A 6,164-nucleotide genomic window follows, 5' to 3' on the forward strand; every position below is an offset into this window, starting at 1 on the left:
GCCAAGTTCTTTGAAGGCTCCAGAAGAATATCCCTATTCGATGCTCTTCCACAGGTCACCGTCTGTGCCTATTTGAAGGGGGGTGGGTGTGTTGAGAATAGGGCTAATGTGTCCTAGAGGGTCCATTAGGATGCAGTCCCAATCCTAATACAGCGTGTGATGAGCATCACATTAAGAAGCTATTTTGGTAGAAATGGACATTAAGGGGTGCCTGGCTTACCGTTTTCCCAGCCACAATCATCCCTTCTCTGCTCTGTGCTATAGCATTCTGAAAGACCCTTGGGTATTTGAGAAAATAAGCAAACTGGAGCTGCTGTATCTGAGGGAAGTCCCAACTCTAGGGAGAGGAATTTCAGCCCCTCCAAGCAGGGGCAAGGGACACACGATGAAACGAGGCACGAGAAGTGCCCTTTTCACCTGCACACCATGTTCACAGCAGTGTTACTCACAATACCCAAAAATGGAAGCAACACGCATGGCCATTGACAATGAGTGGATGAGCAAGATGTGATTTTCTACATGCAACAAAATACTATTCAGCCTTCAAAGGAAGGAAATCCTCACACACGGATGAACCTGGAGGACGTCATAGTCAGTGAAATAAACAGGTCACAAAATGACAAAGAATGTTTGATTCCTCTTAGATATGGTACGTAAGATAGTCAAATCCATAGAGACAGGCGGCAGAATGGCGACTGCCAGGGGCTGGGGCAGGTGGGAATGCGAGCTGTTCAATAGGTTCAGAGCTTCAGTTTGAGAAGAAGAAAGAGCTCTGGAGATGGACGGTGTGATGATCTCACAATAGTATGAATGCACTTAAAGCCACTGAACTTAAAAATGGCTAAAATGAGGCCAAGCACAGTGGCTCACACCTGCAATCCCAGCACTTTGGGAGGCTGAGGCGGATGGATCACTTGAGTCCAGGAGTTCAAAATCACCCTGGGCAACATGGAGAAATCCCATCTCTACAAAAAAATACAAAAATTAGCCAGGCGTAGTGGTCCCACCTACTCAGGAGGCTGAGGTGGGAGGATCACCTGAGCCCAGGAGGCGAGGCTGCAGTGAGCCGAGATCACGCCACTGCCCTACAGCCTGAGTGACACAGTGAGACTCTGTCTAAAAAAATAAATAAATAAATAAAAATAAAATAAAAAAGGTTAAAATGGCAAGTTTTACATTATGTGTATTTTACCACGACTTACAAAAAACGAGGCCAGGCATGGTGGTTCACACCTGTAATCCCACCAGCACTTTGGGAGGCCGAGTTGGGTGGATCACTTGAGCTCAGGAGTTCAAGACCACCCTGGGCAACATGATGAAACCCCGTCTCTACCAAAAATATGAAAAGTTAGCCGAGTGTGGTGCTGCACACCTATAGTCTCAGCTACTTGGGAGGCTAAGGTAGAAAGATCACTTGAGCCCAGGAGTTGGAGGTTGCAGCGAGCCAAGGTCATGCCACTGCACTCCAGCCTGGGCAACAGAGACTCCGTCTCAAAGGAAAAAAAAAAGAAAGAAAAATGCCGGCCGCAGTGGCTCATATCTGTAATTCCAGCACTTTGGGAGATCAAGGCAGGCTGATCACTTGAGGTCAGGAGTTCGAGACAAGCTGACCAACAGGATGAAACCCCACTTCCACTAAAAATAGAAAAATTAGCCAGGCATGATGGTGCATCCCTGTAATCCCAGCTACTTGGGAGGCCGAGGCAGAAGAATCACTTGAACCTGGGAGGTGGAGGTTGCAGTGAAGTGACAGAGCAAGACTCCATCTCAAAAAAAAAAAAGAAAGGAAGAAAGATGGACTGTCCACTTTGGACACACATGGATCTGTGGCCTTCCCAGTCACTGGCTGGGCCTGCTCCAAAGTGCCTTGTTTTGATTCCCCACACCTCCAGGAAAGAGCAAAGTTTAACGACCTGGCAACGAATTCTCATTACCTTCTGAAGCAAAGAATACTTTCCAATTTGCCAGCAGCTGAGTCCAGCCTGATGAGGCTCACCTGGCAATGCTCCTCTGCCCTTCGGAGCTGTGGGAAAAAACTGGCTTTGGAGCAGGAATTTAAGGGAAATTGAGGTCTTATTGGTATTAAATAGATACTTGTTCACATTTTTATCTCTATCAAATCCAGTGGACGCTGCCTGAGGAGAGTCTAAGCACTAACTCTCAAGAGATCAAGGGTTTCAGAGCTAGAATGGACCCCAGAGATAATTTCATCCAAGCTCATCATAGTCCATATGGAGAAACTGAGACCACTTATCAGGGCAGGAAGGGATAGACCCAGGATGCTGTCCATGGCCCTACACCAACCTTGGGCATTCAGCCCTCCATTTATCACACCATCCAGGCCCCATTTAGGCTGTTATTGTAGTCAAATGCCCCTGGGAGAAACACACCTCAATTTCCTACCTGTGGCCATATGCAGATGAATTTTTTTTTTTTTTTTTTTTTTTTTTTTTTTTTTTTGACATGGCATCTCATTCTATCACCCAGGCTGGAGTGCAGTGGAATGATCTCAGCTCACTGCAGCCTCAACCTCCCAGGCTCAAGCAATCCTGCCACCTTAGCCTCTCAAGTAACTGGGATTGTAGGTATGCACCACCATGACTGGCTAATTTTTGTATTTTTGGCAGAGACAAGGTTTCACCAGCTTGCCCAGGCTGGTCTTGAACTCTTGGGCTCAAGTGATTCACCTGTCTTGGCCTCCCAAAGTGCTGTGATTACAGGCATGAGCCACCTTGCCTGACCCACCCACGGATAATTTTTACCATCATGTACATGAGGCTCTCAGCTAAATAGATCTATTTTCCTCTCCCAGGAAGAGGAAGAAACTCCTGTCCTCACAAAGGTTACACCCACGGCCACAGAGTCCTGGCTGAACCGCTGTACACACCTAATGTGTACAGTGTCACATTCACGCCTCACTAAACAACATTCATATAATCATAAAGAGAGCATTGACTGAGTCCTTGCCGTGAGCCAGCACCGTTCATGTGTTAACGCACGTGAGAGTGTTATGTTCCCCTCATTTGATGGAGGAGACTACTGAGGCACAGAGATGTCAGGTTACACCACATGACACGTGGCTGGCGAGGGATGTTAACCCAGGTGAGTTCCAAAGACTCCAGTGGCAAGGGGGATTTGCCTCAACCTCATGCTGATTGATTTAGGATCCAACTCTTACAGCTAACCCCACTCCCCTTCTACAGCATCCTGATGGGTGTGCCCTGTCACCACCTGCAAGGCCTCTTCTCCCGAGGCCTTAGCTCTGCGGGTTCTGGGCAGGTGTGAGCAGAGGATGGGAGGTCAGCGGTTGGCCCCAGGAGAGACACCTTGGGGCTGCTGCCCCAGGCTCACCTGGCCTGGGCTCATCAGCCACATTCCAGGGCCTACCATGGAGAGAGAGCCCCTGGGGACAGGCTTCTGGTCACTTCTGTGAGTGGCCAGTGGTGGAAGGACATCCCTCCCATCAAAATAGTTCCTCTCTCCCCTGCTGCTCTGAGTCCGGCAAGGCACAAGCAGAAGAGCTGTGAGAGGATCTCTCAACCTCCTGAAGGGAGCCTTCCTGAGCTTTCTCATGTGGCCTGTGCCAGTTTGGAAGCCCTAGATGTGATCTGTCCTTCATCCCAGGAAAGAGTTCCATGTCATGTCTTCTAGTGGTTGGGGAGCCGAGTCCTGTCAAAATGGAGCCCAGGACCTCAGCAGCCAGTTATCTGTGGCCGAACTCAAACCAAGATTCCATTAACTGTATTGGTCTGAAAGATACTTAGTCCAATGGGGATAAACATGTCCTTTCATAAAAACTGTCAGTCAGCGTTTACAATCAGGGAGGTTTCCTGAACTAGACTCCTACTCGGGAAGTAAGTTAATCCACTTAAAATTTAAATGATAAAATAAGTCCTTTATTTCTGCACTATTTAGATTCAGAATTTTTGTGAACGCTGACTGCTACACTCAGTCTTCGGCAGCCGGCTGGCCTCAGGTTCTATGACGTTTATGCTGCACCAAGCAAGATACGAACACATTGCACAAAAATAACCCACAGTAGTGGGTCAGAGTGGGGAAAGAATATTTTTTAATTTCTACTTGGGTTTTTAAGGTAACGAAAACATCCTGCATATCAATTGTGACAGTGGGTACATGACAACATGCATTTGTCAAAACTCAAATCTTACACTTAAAATGAGGGAATTTTATTGCATGTCAATTATAGCTCAATAAAGTTGTGTTTATTTATTTATTTATTTATTTTTTGATGGAGTCTCACTCTGTTACCCAGGTTGTGGAGGCACTATCTAGGCTTACTGCAACCTCTGCCTCCTGGGTTCAAGCGACCCTCCTGCCTCAGCCTCCCAAGTATCTGGGCTTACAGGCGCCCGCCGCCACACCCAGCTAATTTTTGTATTTTTAGTAGAGACAGGGTTTCGCCATGTTGGCCCGGCTGGTCTCAAACTCCTGACCTCAGGTAATCTGCCCACTTTGGCCACCCAAAGTGCTGGGATTACAGGCATGAGCCACCATGCCTGGCCATAAAGTTGTTTTAAAATATATATATATATATTTACTTGGCAATGTTTTCTTTTGTGCAAGGTGGACCCATGTACTTTGTCTGGTTTTTTGCAAATCATCCTGTGGAAACCCAAGTTTGCTCACTGCAATTTTGTGATCCCTTCCAGTGGTGATTTGGCGACTGGTGTAGACCAGTGAGCTCAGTAGGATAGTTTCCAGGCAAGGAAGTGCTGAGAAGACCCTAATGCTACTAGATCAAGGGATAACGCCCCACTGTTGCTTGCGGCTCTCTGTCAGCCCTGACCTCCTCTTTCCCAGCCCCCCTCCCAAGGCTGTGTCCATGGCAGCCAACCTGTCTCCCTATTTCTTTCTCACTAGCCACCCCTTGTCTTCTTGTCCCAGGTGCCCCATCCTTGGCTTTGTCTCTTCTCTATCCACACTCACCCTCTGTATAGCATCATCTCACCAAAAGGTCTCAAATGCCATCTAAATGCTGATGGTTTCCAAATTTCTGTCTTCCAGCTGGACCTTTTCCTCAAACTAAAAATAGTGGAGTGTTTCCAACTGCCTACTCAACCCCTGCCTGGGATACATAATGATGAACTCCAACTTTAAAAGTCCAAAGTTGATGTCCTGGGTTTGCCCACTGATGCCTTTAGCTCCCCAGGCCTTCCCTATCCCAGTCATGGACACTCCAAGCTCTGGTGGCTCAGCCCAAAAGCCTAGAGTCACCCTGGGCTCCTCCTCCTCTCACATCCACATCTGATCCATCAGGAAATCCTGACTCCTCTATCTTTAACATATTTTCAGTTTCCAAATTCCTCTCATGCCGTCCACTGCTACTGCCCTGGTCCGAGCCACCAACTCTCACCTGAATTGTTGCAGTAGCTCCATAAGTGTCTCCCTGGTCCCACCCCTGCCCTCTGTAGTCCACCCTCAGATCCTTTCAGCAACCAAAGCAGGCGAGTCATCCTCTGCTCCAGACCTCCAGTAGCCTCCCAAATCCCCCAGCAGAAAAATCAGCCTCCTCATAATGACCTTTAAGCCCCTGCATGACTTAGCCACCCTTCATCTCACTGCACCCCAACCCAGTGAACCTCCTGGTTGTTCCTCAAACACAGCTAGCACATTCCTTGCCCAGGGGTCTTTGCACCTGCTGTTCTCTTGTCCTGGTACACTCTTCCACCCACCCCCACCCCCAATATCTGCATGGCTCCTTCCTCTCTTCCCTTGGTGTTTGCTCAAATGTCACTTTATCCAAGGAAGCGTCCAGATCACGCCACATCAGAAAGCAGCCACCCTTCACCTCTAGTGCTCCCCATCCTTATTTTCCTTCAAGGCACTTTGTGGCCTCTGAGGTGTTTATTTGTTCAGTGTCTCTCATAGAAGCATGGGGACCTTGTCTCTTGTTCACCCCTGTGACCCTGGTGCCTGGAACACAGGATCACTAACTGAGTTCCTGAATTAACCAGTGTGTGCTCAGTCCCCTTCTTCACCCTTGCCCTGCTTCTGCTGGGCTTTCTCGCCCCCCCGCCCCCACTCCGGAAGCCCCACTCTGCCTCTCTAAATCATACCCCGCTCTGGAGCAGGTTCAATGTCACCCCTTCCAGGAAGTCTTCAGAATACATTCCAAACTTACAATCATCTTTTTTCTGATGAAC

The sequence above is a fragment of the Rhinopithecus roxellana genome, chromosome 14, assembly GCF_007565055.1.
Source record: "Rhinopithecus roxellana isolate Shanxi Qingling chromosome 14, ASM756505v1, whole genome shotgun sequence".
Lineage (NCBI taxonomy): Eukaryota > Metazoa > Chordata > Mammalia > Primates > Cercopithecidae > Rhinopithecus > Rhinopithecus roxellana.